At 38.6% G+C, this 17,107-nt stretch overlaps 1 protein-coding gene and 1 pseudogene across 5 annotated transcripts in view; one reads left to right on the top strand and one right to left on the bottom strand.

Moving 5' to 3' along the window:
• RBMS3 (RNA binding motif single stranded interacting protein 3) overlaps positions 1–17,107 on the bottom strand; it is a 1,606,934-nt gene that overhangs the window by 961,712 nt on the left and 628,115 nt on the right. The gene's annotated exons all lie outside the window — the stretch shown is intronic.
• Positions 6,324–7,623, top strand: LOC133752192 (26S proteasome regulatory subunit 4-like; annotated as a pseudogene).

Raw genomic sequence — 17,107 nt, 5'->3', positions numbered from 1 at the left:
AGCGTCTGGTGTCGGCAAAAAGCTTCAGCTGTCTTTCAGATGTGTACTTCTATCTACCCCTACAGTCTGCAGCTTGAAATGGATGTGGTGGCCATTAAAGACCTGTCTCAGGGGCACTGGTGCAAAACAGCTTTTCTAAGTACCATGTAGGGTCAACTGAGAACATCCTGTATTTACTGGGGATTGATCTTCTGAGATTGTGTGGCTAATGTCAGGGTAGACACCAGGGAGTTAACAAGACTTATAGGCCACTCTCTTTCAGGATTAATAGTCAGAATTATAGCAATAGTGTGAACAATCCGGAGTTTCTTTTTGGATCAAATTTACACACTGTCCCCAGGGGAGCTGAGGGTGCCAGTGAAGTGTTGCACTAGCAGTTTTTGTGTGAGTTGCATCTTCTGGGGCTTAGCCAAAAGCCTAGGTATGAGGCATTTGGCCAATTTCCCCCGAATATACAGCAAAGCTATTTAAGAAGACATGACAGTGATTCTATGCCAACCCATAAACAGCTGTCTGGGAATAACAGGGTTTCCCTTAAGGTTTGATAACAGCCATTGTAAAGCACAGGAGGGTGAGAACAACATTTGGGAGGAATCTCAGGAGGAGACAGCTCCTGCAGACTGACTCAAAGGTCCCAATGCTTTGAAAGGGACCAGGTTAAAAGGGAGAAACCATCCCTGAGTGCTAACAGTACAGCACTGGAGTCCAAGTTAGCAGGTGGCCTAAAGCAGCCACAGACAAGGCAACTGCCACAATGGGCTTTTTCATCACAAGGCAGTGGAGTCCAAGAGGCACTGGGCTCAAGGAAGGGACCAATGGCCATTGAGGAACCAGGAGCCAGTGGTGACAGAATACCATAGACCATTAAGAATCATACAGGAAATGGGGAGACATCAGAGTCGATTTGGACCTAAGGCTGGGTTGACAGTGAATTAAAATGAGCTGGAAGGGGAGTAAAATCAAAGTTAGAAGCAAGGCGAGGGGCTCCAAGCATACCTGAAGTTCTGTTGTCTGAGTATCCAGAAACCCAAGGCTAAATCACACATCTCAAATTCAAATGCCTGCAGGACCAGGCTGGTAACCTGAAGATAGGGATCTGGTGGCTGCGGATAAGACCCATGAACAAGCCCAGAGAGAATCTCATTCTATTTCAAAGAACCTCTCTTAACTTGTACTCCATAAATATATATACGAAATATACAGGCTCTATTTGCAAATGAAAATTGAAATATAAAAAAGAACCTTACATTACATTCTGCCAAGTGCATTTGTCTACTTTTTGTGTCCCAGGAGAGGAAGATTACTGCCCATCAGGAGGTCTGCTGGGGTAGGGTTACCTCCTTGAGGGCAAGCAACTGAAGCCAGTACAATGTATCAGGCCATTCACTTATCAGCTGAGGGTGCAGGTGTAGAAAATAAGACATTTAAAGCAAGCACAGATTTGTCTGTATTTGATGTGTCCTGCAGTTTATTCTGTAGCAGCATATTTAGCTCTAGTTAAGAGTTCTAAATTCAGGAAAGGGAACTTTGAAGGTAAACTATGCAACATTTTAAATACGTGTTAGCCTGGGAGGGTGTAAAGTTGGGCGGGAGGGTTGGATATAGAAAAGAGTGAGCAAAGAAACTGTTAGAGAATAATAGCACCGTAAGAGGAAGTCAGAAATTAAGACAATGGTCACATTGCAGGAAAAATGGCAATTTCCATGTCACAAAACTGAAAGATACAGCAGGGAATCACGAAAGTATAGGACGTGACAATCAGGATGAGCAGTAACACATTCTTAGAATAACTTGTTACACAGAAGGCATCATCCTAAGTATCCAGGTTAGAATTTTGCTTCCATCACTAGCTAAGTTAATATCTCTGTAGTTTGTTATTTTTTTCTCTGTCTCTCCTGAAAAATGACAGTGGTCATTTAACGGCTACGTCCCAGGACAGTTATGAGAGTGCGAGAGAATATTGAGCAATTCAGACCCTGCCTCACTCACAGACGTCTGTGTGAATCTACACACAAATGTGTCAGGCAGTTTACCTGCATTATTTTATTTGTATGAACTTCTAGGACAGAATTATTCCAAGATAATATTGTACAGATGAGGTCCACACCCCATCAGGAACTTTCTAAGGACCACATGGTTCAGGCTGGTGGGGCTGGGTGTGGTCATCTCCACTGGCCTCTCCCCCCACACTCAGCTCCGGGGCACAAGGTGCCCTGTGTCATTCCGAAGCCTGCCGGGCAACCTCCTCTACACTGGGGTTCGATTCCTAAACGCTTCATTTTTTCTGAATACTTCCTACCTTTAGAAATTGACTCTGATAAATTACACTCAGCCTTGTTAGAAATTAGGCGATAGGGAGCAAAATAGCTTTTCCTCATAATTTGCAACACAGGTTTAAGTTATATCAGCTTTTAAAACAGCTATCAGAGAAATGCGAGCCTCTGTTAGGGAAGGAATGGATGCTGGGTGTTTGCGGAATCTGCTATCTTAACTATTGTGAGATAATGATACTGTCAGTCTACTGATGTTTCTTGTGGAAAGATGAGTCACTCCAAGCTGTGCATTAGAATAAAGGTCCACACATACACACACAAAAGGAGCAATAATGTCACATGAATGAGTTTTTTCAATAATTATAAGAAGCTAAGGATCAGATTTGCTTTTGTAGGCAAACAATGCCCACAGCACTAATGTCACATTTGGAAATTCCACATTGTGACCCAGAAGTATTATGGACAAGGGATCTGGAAAAATCTCAGGCCAGGGAGAATTGTGGATTCTTGGCCATTCGTGCTGAGCTTGGAATATTAGTGTCCCATTAAAGTTGTCCAAATCCTTTCCTCTAAGAACCTTTACAAGCACCCTGGGCAGGTCTTGTCTAGAGCCTTAGGATCAGAAAAAAATCAGAAACAAAAGTGGGAAGCAAGAAATAAATACATAGTGAGAGAGAGGAGGCAAGCAACTCTGTCTGGTTGTTTGAGGGTAAGTTTGGAAAGGCTATTTAAAAACAGGAAGGAGAGAGAATGAGAGAAACAGAAAGAAGCAAGAGAGGCAGATGGAAAACTTAAACACACAGCCAGGAGACAGGAAGGCAAAGGAAGAAAATTATGAACTATGGAATTAAATTTCACGCAATGGAGTACTCTGTGTGTGTGAACAATGGCACTTTTCAGAAGAAATTCTCCACACCTCCTCTTGCTCCAAGATGGGAAGTGATATAAAACACAGAGGCAGAGAGGGAGGGCAAGAGGAGAGGCACAAGGCCTCAGATGACTCATTTGTTGGAGCCTCCACATCATTTTGTTCAGGTTTTGTTCCCATCTACCCAGTCCAGAGGTATTCGACGAAAATGCACAAGACTTGTCTAAGCGCCTTTAACTCAAAGTTCTAAGTAATCTATGAGTCACTCAACTGTCTGGCAAAGCCTCTGTTGATGTCTCAATGGCAAGAGCAGGATGTAGATGGAACAGCAAGTGCAGATGGCAAGAAGGCAGACACCAGTGCTTGCTCCATTCCAAGTACCATTTGGCTAACCCCATTCTGCTAAGCCACAAAGCCACACTAAAGGAAGGGACCGATAATACCAGCCGCAAGGGGCAGGCCCTCTCCAAGGTCACAGAGTCTCTGTCCTTTCTCTGTGGCTCCCCTCCAAGGATACACATGGGCAAGGTTTCCATTCACATGGGGACAAAGAGAAAGAGGAAAATAGTCTCACATATCCATTGGCAGTGATCCCCCTCACTCCTTCAAGCAGCGCCCCAATGGAATTTGATGCTGAAATTGTGGTTTCCAAAGAAGATTCCTGGTGGCTGTGCAGTTCAGGAGCTGTGTGCTCTCATCCTCTCCCTCTGACTTCAAAGCCTGCCTATTTGTGACATTGACAACTGCTGAGATGAAAGCAGTGAGAAAATCAGTCTACAGTGAGTGGACCGAGCCTGGCAGTTATATGTGTGGCTTTTATCCTGAAGGAGAACACTACAGAGAAACACAATTGGTTTATTGTACACTGAGCCAGACAATCCTGACTTTAAAAATGTCCAACAAATGCATAGTTCTGTCTTCTCAGGAGATTCTGTTTTAATGAAATGGAGAGATTTCACTAGATTTCTCACATATTTACTTTATCTGTATTTATTTCAAAGTGAAATATTTCAGTGATGAGAGTGCTTTCTGCTGATGTTTCTGTTACATAAATGTACAAAATTATGCCCACAAGTCCAAAGAGGTGCTGTGTGGATCTCCAGCACAGCCTAGCTTATTGGTTCTCAAATTCTGTTGAATAGCATGAAATTTAATTTTTAGTCCCATCATGGGAACTGGGAAGAATTAAGAGTGAACTATGATCTCACATTCCATGAAAATAAACTGCTGATCCAAGTGTACGTATTAGTCAGCTTAATTTTACATACAAATGACAGAGACCCCCCCCAATCAAACTAACTGGAGCTGAAAAATGAAAATGATTATCTCTGCAACTATGAAGTCCAAGGGGAAATCTAACTTCAGATATAGTTTGACCTAGGATATGAGCAAGTAAGAGGATCTGATTTATCTCCGTCCATCTCTCTATCCAGCAGCCTCATTATGGCAAAAGAGCTACCAGATACTTCAGGTTTTCACCCTCATGAGCCTAAGTGCATTGGGGAAAAACAAAAACTGGGTCCTTCTTAAAAATTCTATAAAATCCCAGATTCACTCTAGTTGCATTCACCATGGTTCATCACCCCTGAACCCATCACTGAGGTTAGAGAAGTCCTGTGCTTTGAATAGGCAAGCAAGCAAACAAGTCTTCTTCTTTGAGGGTCACACAAACTTCACAACTGAAAATTGGAGTTTTTCAGAGAAATTGTGCTAATGTTGCCCAAATGAAATCTGGGAAAGTGAAATAAAAGACATATAGTAGTATGCTAGAATATACATACCAAAATATTCCATTATTCATTAGGATATTTATTCCTAATATGTGAATGCCAATCCTTTGCTAGTGCCCAAAGGCAAATACAATGTAACAGGTTCCAAAATGTTTTTAAAAGTTATGGGATTAACTTACAGTTGATAAAACTTGTTCTTTTTCCTGCACATTTATATTGGATAAATCAATTTCTTTATATTTTTCTAGCTGAACACCTGTGTCCAGTTGGTTGAAAATTAAGTGTAAATATTGTTCAACTCCTTAACTATCACAATACTGGTTTGGCCTCCCCACCCCCAACCAACTGGGCCAATGTCCAACAAACCAGGGTGAAAGACACAGTCACAATTTATTCTCCTTAGTGGTGACCAGTTAGTTACTGAACCCTCACCATTTGTTTGATGTCATGTCGCACACTTTTAAACACAAAGTATTTAACTCTCACATCAAGAGATTATGTCACTATGGGGCCGGCGCTGTGGCTCACTTGGCTAATGCTACACCTGCAGTGCCCGCATCCCATATGGGTGCCGGTTCTAGTACCCATTGCTCCTCTTCCGATCCAGCTCTCTGCTGTGGCCCAGGAGTGCAGTGGAGGATGGCCCAAGTACTTGGGCGCCTGCACCCGCATGGGAGACCAGGAAGAAGCACCTGGCTCCTGGCTTCAGATTGGCGCAGCCCTGGCCGTAGAGGCCATTTGGGGAGTGAACCAATGGAAGGAAGACCTTTCTCTCTCTCTCTCTCACTGTCTATAACTCTATCTGTCAAATAAATTACAAAAAAAAAAAAAAAGAGATCATGTCACTTGTCAAAAGTCATAGATAATTAAGTGCCATCTGAGCTGGAATTTGTCAAATGGCTCCTAGTCTTTTTCATTTTGCATAAACTGTTTTGTACCCATTATTCTCATAATTCTACCACGCACATTTCCTTTTGCACTTTCTCTTTGAACTTGTCCCCATCTTAAGAGTTCCAATCTTTACCCTACTTGCGGATTGCCAAGTTATTATTTCTGAAGTTAGGCTGTGCCAGCCTGTCTTCTGTAACAGTCCTAATACTGTAACATCCTAATACTGGGACTTTCACATGCTGTGAGAGGGAATGAAATACCAGGTCTCACAATTAATTGTATTAAGGTCAAACTGGATATTATGCTTGTAGAACATAACATGTACCTTTTCAGTTCCATTCTCATTTTCCTAGTGCCTGCTTGGAAGTCCTTCCAAATTTCCATCTACCAAGAGTCATCCATCTCCAAGTATCAAAAATCTAACTTATTGGAGGTCCACTTTAAAACCACCTGGTATAATACTTGGGAAGATTATTTGTCAATGTACATAAAAAGCCTGAAATATAAGTATACATTTTGACAAAACAATCCGTGTTTTGGATTGAGCTTAAGAAAATGAAAATGTACTTCCGGCAGTGGTGGTTTGAGCGGCCAAGTCAAGATGGGTCAAAGAGTGGTGGTCATGGTCCTGGAGGTGGCAAGGAGGATGACAAGGGCAAAAAAAAGGGGCGGGGGTAATATGAACCTCCTGTATCAACCAGAGTGGGGAAAAAGAAGAAGAAAACAAAAGGACCACATGCTGCCGCAAACTGCCACTAGGGACACCCACACTCAGTCCTGGCTAAAATTACTGAAGTTAGAATGAAAGACTATCTCCTCACAGAGGAAGAATTCATTAGAAATCAGGAACAAATGAAACCAGTAGAAGAAAATCAGAGGGAGGCAACAGCAAAGGTGAATGATCTGAGAGAGACCCCAATGTCAGTAGGAACCTTGGAGGAGATCATCAATGACAACCCCACCATCATGGTGAGGTCCATGGATCAGAATACTGCATCAGCATCCTTTCCTTTCCAGAAAAGGATCTGCTGGAAACAGGCTGCTTTGTCCTGCTCGACCCCAAGATGCACACTGTGACAGGAGTGCTGATGGATGACATGGATCCCAGGTCACAGTCATGAAGGTAGAGATCTATGCTGATATGGGGGAGGGTAAGGATTTAGACAACCAAATCCAGGAAATTAAGAAATCTGTGGAGCTTTCTCTCATCCATCCATAACATTATGAACAGATGGGAATAAAGCCCCCCAAGGGGGTCATTCTCTATGGTCCACAAGACACAGGTGAATCCCTGTTGGTCAAATAGTGGCAAACTAAAACTCTGCCATTTTCTTGGCTTTTAACTTATTCAGAAGTACCTAGGCAATGGGTACAAGCTTGTACAGGAATTGCTTCATGTTGCTGAAGACCATGCACCATCGAACGTGTTTATTGATTAAATTGATGCTATTGGGACAAAGAAGATATGACTTAAATTCTGGTGGTGAGAGAGAAATTCAGCAATCAATGCTTGAACCAGCTGAATGGATTTGATTCAAGAGGAGACGTGAAAGTTATTATGGCCACAATTGAGTAGAAACTTTGGATCCAGCACTGATGAGACCAGGTCACATCAACAGGAAGATCAAGGTCCCTCTGCCAGATGAAAAGACTAAGATGCACCTCTTTCACATTCACAGGAGCAGGATGATGCTGGTTGATGATGTAACCCTGGACTACTTCGTCATGGCTAAGGATGGCCTCTCTGGTGCTGACATCAAGGCAATCTATACAGCAGCTGGTCTGATGGCCTTGGAAGAACACAGAATGAAAACAATGAATGAAGACTTCACAAAAATCTAAATAAAGTGTTCTTTATTGAAAAAAAAAAAAGAAACAAAAAGAAGGCAAGCCTGAGGGGCTCTGTCTCCACTGGACCACAGCTGCCTTTAGGATAAGGTCTGGAGTTTTCCCTACCCTCAACAGAGGTGTGGATGGAGAAGCTGTTGGAAGGAACCCATGTTCCAGCTGATTCTTATTGCCAAACATCCTGTGTATCTTTTTGAGTGAGAGGTGTCCTTTGGTCACTGCTCACTCTGCTTCCCAGTAAAATGTGCTCTTTCCCATAACAAAAAAAAAGAAGAAAATGTATACACAGGGCTGAATACATAATTCAACAAAGAAAAATATACACATATATAGCATTAATTTAAAGAGTGAAAAAAAGAAGAAATGTGCTAATTATTACATGATGGATTACTCATTGACTAATTTATAGTCAACAGTTCTGGGAGATAAAAATGATGTTTAAAAACAACATCATAGGAGAATACATAATAAAAAATATAAGAGTTATGATGTAAAATTACAAAACTGTATGTATGGCGTGATCTAATTTTTGAGGATATGCTGATTGGCCCATCCAGATTTATTCCTGACCTTTCTCCATCTTGTTTTCTGCCCCAGAAAACTGATCTGTACACATTACTAAATAGGCCCTCTTAATCTTTGTTTTCCAGTGAGGTTTAGCCAATGGGAAATTCTTGCATGCGATCTGAGACAAGGGGGACGGAAGACATCAGAATGCATATTCTTGATCCTCTCCTTGCAAGTTTTCTTGGGCTGGTCAAATAAATATCTTGAATGAAAGTCACTGCTTCCCTCACGGTGTCTTTTTCTCTCCTTACTTTCCTTTGGGTTCCAGCAACCACACCCTCTCATTATTCCTTCATCCACAGACTTAGGGTGGGTAACAACTCCTTGACTATTACTAGCCCTGGGTACTCCAAAACCCCTGTTTTCCCTATGTCCTACCTACACATGTAATTGGACCTTGTCATCTATATCCTTTCAGGACCTTGATCAATGCAATAGAGGTACAATCACAATTATGGATGAAAGAAAGAAAAAGCTTAAAAAATACACCATAATAAACCAACAATGGCTATCTCACGTGGTGGTGGGATTGTAAGTAATTTTGACATTTTTTCTTCTTAGGCTTTTCTGTTCTTTCCAATTTTGTAAATATAAAATAGTTTCAGGATTTAAAATAACCACAGCATTATATTCTTACAGATCCAACTTGTGACAAATGTTAGCTCTTCAGTAAATCTTTTCTTGATCACACACCCTCTAAACTTACCACTTTTTAAATTGAATTCTTCCACTATTTATTTGTATTCTGTTTATACAAACACATACCTTCTTGATACTGAAGCTGTTTTTTAATGTGTATATATTTATTTGTACCAGACCTTCTCAATAGGGGATTTATGGTAGCGTAATTTGTGTATAGAATTTCTCCTTTTTGAGATCAAAATCTCTTGGAGGGCAGGGACCATGCTTTCTGCTCTTGGTATCCCATACTATGCCAATTACACAGTAGACAATCGATAAACATGCATGGGATAAATGAAATTTATAGAAGAGATTTAAAATCTCATTTTTGTCATTTCAACTTTCTTCCTATCAACTCTCCTCTATAAGCAAAGAAAATGAATTATTTGAATTCAATTTCTCTAGAGATCCATCTTCTAGTGAAAGTGCAAATCAGGAATGAAGCAGCTCAGGGCGAGTGTTCTGAGGACAGAGGGGGAAATCGAGGGTTAGAGAAGTGACTGTGAAAGTACAATGATCTATTCTTAGATCAGCAAGAGGCAGTCAGTTTAAAGATCGGGCTCTCTAATTCTATTAAATATTGAAATTTTAGTTTCAAACTTCCAAATTTGTCATTGGAGGAAGATATCTGAACAATAGTGGTTGGATTAGTCAGATCATAATTATTTACCGGGGAAAATGGAGGCCATTGGACTAGGATCAGCCTTGTAGAAGACCAAATTGTGACCTCATTCCTCAAAGAACAATTTTTTACTTGCTCTGTTTTTGCCCACCCCCTAATACAAATATTAGGCAGTGAGTCTAATTAGGTATTTGAATATTCAGCAAATGTAATCTTTCAGTAAGTGTTGAACTGTGTATTCCTAAGGCAGTAAAATGATACCCTTAGAGCCCAGGGAAGTGCCCAGCTCACTGTGAAAGACAGAAAAGCCCTCCTGTTCTATCCATCCTCTGGAGACACTTTTGTCCTGGTACCCGCTTCTGAAAGCATTAGCCCATTGAATGTGTCATTTCTTCCAGAGTGATTGCAAGTCAATGGGAAACACAAGGTACCACATGGCCAAAACCACAAATCTGGCATCCTAATCCTAGGCCAGTCCACACAAACCCCTGGGAGAAGGAGCTCTCTGCCTCTAGTGCAGGGATTCTGAGCAGCACCCCCGGTAGGGCAGGTGAAGCAAAGTGAAGAAGACACAGTGAGTCCACCTAATTCGTTTTCATTGACATGGATAATGCAAAGGGGAAAGACAACTTGTCAGCAAGAAGTTCTGGGCCTTGCTGTCTCATGATAATTTTTTTATTCCAATCGAACTTCACATACTCCTGGTCTCACCATTTGATCATAATATAATTACCTTCCAATGTTTCCCAGGTCACACATTACTCAGACCCTAATACATGCTTCTGTGTGGCTGCTGTTATTAAAATAGCAATATCAAGAGGAGGAAGCCCAGGACAAGTGATGAGAATTGAACATGTCCAGAAGAAACTGGAAGTCTGACTCATTTTCTTGAGCTTGGGTAAGAGTACCACCTCACTGCAGAAATCTTGTCAGTGTCCAAATAATATCTGATCTTCTGATCCAGTGATTTAAAAGACCAAGTTTATTCCTACCCATTGAATGCAAAACACATTGTATACAGTTTCCTCTGTAAATCATTTTGCCAAACGCATTCACTATATTCAGCCCTTCACTGACAAATACCCTATTCTAACCCAATTTTTCCCTCTTAATCATTCTTCTTCATTTCTCTCATTGTTATGTCACTTTCCCAAATCAGAAATACCTAAGATAATATAATTATTCAGGCAAGCAAAGCCTTCAAGTTTCACATTATTATTATTAAATGTATTATTATTTCTTTACACTCAGAATCTGACCAAGAAATTCACATTGAATTATAAATGGTTGGTTTTAAAATAAGTGAGACACACATTTCCATATTTTTCCATTTTAAAATATAAAGTGTTTAAAATAAAGTAAACGAATATTTTAAGGTAGAATTTCAGGCAATCTAGCCAGGTGGTGAGTTGGTGGCATGGGGCTGGTGGTGTTTTTAGGGGAATATCTTAATGGAATTTTCTCTTTGGAAAAAAAAGTTTAGAAATCTTACTATTGAGTTTGCTTTTTGGGCAGTCTCAGTCTGCTCTGCGTGAAAACAATCATCATAATTTATCAATAACCTTTACTATTATTAATCATCCTACCCTTTATTATACACCTTTTTTTATTCATGAATTTTTAAAATGTCATTTCACATTCACAACAATCTTGTGAAATGTTCTTGTTATTTTCATTTGACAGTTAAGAATATTAACTTGGTAAAAAAAAAAGACAAAAAAACAAAAACATGTGCACAAATGGAAGAGCTGCAATTTCTAACTCAGGAACACCAAATTCAAGAACCTATGGTCCTAACCACTATACTCTGCTTTCTAGTGATCGCAAATAGATTGAACTTTTAAGATATTTATTGGAGAGACTCATTCTTATCTTCATAATTTCTTGGTTTTGTTTCCCCTTAATTTCTCCAGTCATTATAAGGGTCAGGTGATTAATTTTGTTAGAACGTCCCAAGTTTTTCAGTAACTCCATTTCTGATCTGGTGATATTTATAGCCCATGCAAGGCATAAGTAGAGTGGATTTTTCCATGAAAGACCCCACCATATCCCATATTCCCCAGTCCTATCTCTTGAAAAAACATATTGAAGGGAAATTGAAAGCTTACAGATAGTACAAATTGTTACTAGTCAAACCAAAGAGAATGGGTGAACAAGTTACTATTTTGTACCTGCTCTAACTTGATGATTCTATGGAAAGCTGAGTGCTGACAAAGATATACACTGAGAAAACTTTTCTTTCTAAAAAGAAATTAGACAATATGACCCAGGATTTCCACGTTTCAGAATTTGTTATATTGAATAATCAGAAGCATGCCCAACCATTCATGTATGAGATATCCTTGTTAGGACAAAAAGGGGGGAACCTAAATATATAATAATAAGGGACAGCAAATAAAGTCTGGGACATTCATATGACAGAGTGGTATGCAGTGATTGGAATGTTTTCTAGTAATTCTTAATGAAATGAAATAGTGCTAGCAATAGACTAAAAATGAAAAAGATAGATACAAAATCTATGTTTCAAATACTTACTTAACATTCTGAAGAGAAAGTATGCCCAAAAGTTATTATAGTTATAGAGAAGCATTAGAATTATCCAGAATGAGCTTTTGTTTTGGTATACATTTAAAAAAAATTCTCACCAAATTTTCCATCAAATAAGTATTCTTTGAGTCAGAAGAAAATTAGTTTCTGAAATAGTATGAGTGTTTGGTTTTATATACTAGGAATGACTAGCCCTTTTAATTTTCAACCAACTTACAGGTTTAATAATCTAAGATTCAATTGCTTTCAACAAATTGTTTACATGTTACTATATATCCATAATAACCTAATTCTGGCTTCCATTGATTTACACCCAATTCATTCATTCATTGTTAGCTATTAACTCCAAGGCATAGGAAAATTAATGCACTATCATCAAACCAATGGAAGCCAATTCTATGAGTTTGAGATGCATAATGTGAAAGAATGTGAGGTTCATCTCTTACCTATTACAAATTCTATCTTGTAAAACACAGTGAGATGATTAAATTATGTGGGGTGGTGACTGGAGTCTGACTGGTATTCTAAACAAAATGCTGGTGAAAATACTAGAAAGAGGAAACAATAGAAGAGGGAAAGAATTTTGTTATATGACAGTGAAATTATTTCATATCTGCCTTACTGCATATTTAAGTGATAGTTAAATGCCATGGGTTCACCATCACCAGAGGAGAAAGTACGAAATTTCAGCAATGCAGGCCTGCAGGAATCAGGATTAACCTAGGATGATATGTAGGTTCCACAAGTCCATTCATCGTCCCTTATGTTCCAAAATATTTCTACTGAGCTATTTTCAAGGAGTAAAAAGTGACATTAATTAAGTCATTACCTCATAAGTATGCACACAGATAAGGTGATATTCCAATATTCATAAGTTCAGTGAATATTTGATTAATTTGACAATCATTGAGTAGCTACAATATTTGAATTCTATAGGAGTTTCAAGCTCATGTAGCTCCCTAGGTGATTCTTACGCCATGGTTTTTGAAAATAGTAAATTTAATGGTTATAGGACAGAGAAGATTTGTAGATGAAACACATTTAGTAGCAATGCAAAGATTTAGTTTAACAAAAATATCAAAGGGATAGGCCCCTGGTTGTTAGCAAAAGAATTGCAGGTAGTGACATTAGTACAGTGACACTAATGCTTATATTTCTATTTAACTTGTTTAAATTAGTATATTTTTGAATTAATGACCAAAGTGCTACCTAGGTATTAGTCTTCTTTTAAACTAGCATTATTAGATTTGCATGGATAAATGGCTTAATCAATACACAACTAAAATACCTGTTCATCCAAGTTAGTATGCAGAGAATGAGAAATATAGAGCCACATTTCTAGGGAAATTATACCTCTGTCTCCAATTTTTGAAGCCATAGAAAGGAATACACCTTTTCTAGAAGATATAATAAATGATGTTGCATTTAATTTCTGAGTACATCAAGCTTCTGTGCTCAGAAAAACAAGTAATCAATATGGAAAAAGCAATCAATATGGCAAAGTAAGAGGAGTGATCCTTTATTGAGAAATTATAAGTAGCCTCATATTATGAACTTCATTAATCATCTCAACTCTCTACCAACTCTAGCAGGTAGCAGGTAGAGTTGGTAGATAATTGTACTAATGACTATGTTATCTCCATCTGAAAGATGAGTAAATTATGGCATAGAGAGTGTACACATAGTTCAAGGCCACAAATAATCCACAAATTATGCACAAGCCAAAAACTAAACAAAGAGTCTGAGGAAACAAATATCATCAACTAAAAGAAAAGCAGTCACACTGACAGGCAAAATCATAATATTGCCAAGGTTCCTAATTATATACCACATAATTTTGCCAAGGTTTATAATTGTATGCCACTGGTCAAGAAACACAGAACTACAGATTAAGGATGGAGAGAAAAAAATTCTAAAGCTTCTCTCATCCAATTGCCTACTATAAAAGAGGAAACTGAAGCCCCAAGAATTGACAAGTTAAGTGGCAGATATGAGCTCTAAATGAGACCTGAACTCACTGATGAGTGGAGCATCTTGCCTTACTACTCAGTCTCAATACAACAGGATTCTTCTGTCCCACCAATGTACCAGGACTTACAAAGCCAGCGAGCACATATGTTCAATGTATAATTTTCCCACTACTGAACAACTGTGGGAAGAACTTCACATGTGAAAAACACAGAATTACATTTATTTGGTTTGTCATTTGTGGAATCAAACCCCTAGCTCATGTTCTTTTTATCCCTTCTTCTCCATTCCAAGCTGTTAATTATGGAAGTCATCATCATCATCACTTCATTATTATTTAAACATTTCTTGTTTGGTAATTCAACCTCTCAAGTTCTTTTACACATTCTCCAACTCTGTTTAGCATCTTCCGTTTAGAGTACCAGATTCAGGTTCCCAGTTCATTAATGCTACTTATAAGTTGCAAGAATTTGGACGAGCTACTTAACGTTCTGAGCCCAAGTACCATCATGTGGAACGATGGGCATAATGATGTTTACTTCATAGTATTTTTGTGAGAGTGAAATCTATGCCTAATTTCTTCTTCACTGACTAGGACAAGCATGGAAAAATGGAAGTGACTTTGACTTTTCCTTGCCTACTTTACCTGAATGTTTAATTTTATTGTCTAGCATAATTCTGCTACAGTCTAAATTTAGCTACAATCTTTCCCCCCTACTTGTCCTTTTTATTGCCACAGAAAAATCTCCTTTTGTTCCTTCAGCCTTGACTTCCTAACTTAGTCTTCGAGTGTTTCTTCTATAGCTCTCTGTGTCATGAAAAGGGAAAAGGAGGAAAAGAAAGAAAAGGCAAAAATAACTTGGCTGTCAGTAATTTTCCCTCATTTTTTCTTTTGTTTCAATTCCAACTCATTCGATTTTGACTAGGATAGATCCTGTTTGTGTGTTCCCATAATGCATGTTGTTATCTGAGGAATCTATTAAGAAATGGGAGTGTTTTCTTCACTGGCAGTAATCTACAGAAACAGCTGGTGGGATAGCTGACCCCATCACGTTATTGACAGGAGTTGGTATGTGATTACCTTCCAGAGGCTACCCTAAAATGACATTATTTTTTTTTACAAGGCTAACATAAATTTACATAGCCGTGTTCCATATAAATGGTTACCTATTCTAAGCCCCTTCTACCTTAAAATAATCAACTCCTCAAACCTTTGGAATATAAGTCATTTTAAAATTCACATTGTTGAGCTGCCAAGATAAAAGAAAAATCTTAAGGCCCGAAGAGAGAGGAAAACACATACAAAAGGCAGGAGTTCGGTCATGGAAACTGATAGAAAAGAAGCAAAATTATAGAAGTACAAGAGTGCAGAGTCAGGGGCCATGGTTTTAAAAATAAATTTTACCCTCTATAAAATAATAATACCCTGCTCCAAGTTAAGAGATTCAAGACCCTGCCTGCTATTCCATGTCTCTGATGTCATGGAGAAAAAACTCATATTCAGCTCCTGAATTAATAATTTTAGGGAGAATTTCAGCTATATTAATCGATAGTCAGAAACATGGATCTAAACAAGGATTTTCAATCACTAAAATCTGCAGTCAGTCTTAAAAATATAAATACTTAACAGAAAAAGTCCTGTCCATTACGTTTTATTTTATGTCATTCCATTGTCGGGAATCTTACCTTCAGGACAGAGTTGGTCAGAGATACAATAATAATAATCAGTTGGAGTTTTTTTTTTTTTTTAAGTGATATGCATGTTTTATCCAAAGATCCGTTTAAACAAATGAACCTGATGGGCAGAGCTATTGGAAAAGCTGCTTGTCCCAGGCCTGCAGCTGGTGTGGAGTGTGTGGGAAGCAAGGTCAGGGGGACGTGCCTTGCTTCCTGTCCGCCAGCTCAGTCTGCAGCTGAGCAAGACAGGAGGGCTTTGAAGGGAGGTCCGCAGTGGGAAGAGTGACTTGGCAGCTCCTCAAAGGTCAGGTGTACAAATACAGCTGAAATTGGTTCTCTTGCATATTGTCATTTGCTTCACAAATGCTCATATTTTGGAAGAAAGTTCAACAACCTTTTTTTTTTCTTCATTAATATATTCACTTACGATATTCACTGTATATCCACTGCGTAAAAAAAGAGGTCAGACTAGGTCCTTAACCTTATGTAGTTTGTATCCCATCCTCTATACTTTATTGACCACTGAGCAATAGGTCATACGCTAGACAAAGTCCTAGGTACTGTGGATTTAAAGGTGGAAGAAAATATTACTGCTGCTAGCAAGTGTGTGGTTGGGTTCAGTCAACTGATTTGTATGTAAAGAACTCTACTGTGAGAGAAATGTTAAGAGTTGTTTGCACAAAGTGCTTCTAACAATTCCTGTAATAGAAACAGTGCCATTCCCCCTCCCACGTTTCTGATCTCTTGAAGGAAAATTTTATTTGTAGTTCTCAGTCAACTGTAGAATTTATAAGCTAAGGAAACTGATACTCTGGTTCAAATTCAATTATTTCAAATAGAGAAAGCCTAAGATGGCATTGTACCAGGGCCTAATACCTCCACTGACTATTCTGATGGAACACATTTAGAAATGTAGATAATAAATGATCATAACAAGGCTGCTATCAAAAAGTGTTATTTCTCATTATAAGTGTGTATATTCATTTAAATAAAGAATAAGGTTGATGAGAATTAAATGTTAAGCTGATAAAAAAGATATAAGTAATGAAGGTACCCTCTTGATTTACACTAAAGTTTTCTTCTTGAGTTTTATGAATTTCTTGTAAATCTTTAAAGTAGATCACAAGAGTAAGTCAAATATGGGCTAAGTTACGTCTCTAACATACTTCATGAAATATTATTTAGCAAAATTGAAACAATAAGATCTTATAATAAAAGGCAAATAAGTCTAGGTTTCAGTTTGGTTGGATTGCATTTTCCCCTATAACTAAAAGCCAAGCCCAAAGGAACAAATAAACACAACAAAAAAACTCAGAGCTGTGTATCAGAGATTTAAAAAGAAACAATTTATGACTTACTGTTATTTTCTATTTAGCCCTAAATTCTCTAATCCTTATACCTTAATGGGCAGTAAACACAAACAGAATGTACCTTT

Source organism: Lepus europaeus, chromosome 2 (assembly GCF_033115175.1).
Source record: "Lepus europaeus isolate LE1 chromosome 2, mLepTim1.pri, whole genome shotgun sequence".
NCBI classification, from domain to species: Eukaryota; Metazoa; Chordata; class Mammalia; order Lagomorpha; family Leporidae; genus Lepus; species Lepus europaeus.
Note: the sequence above shows the minus strand (reverse complement) of the source record. Positions and strands in the feature narration are given on the sequence as shown.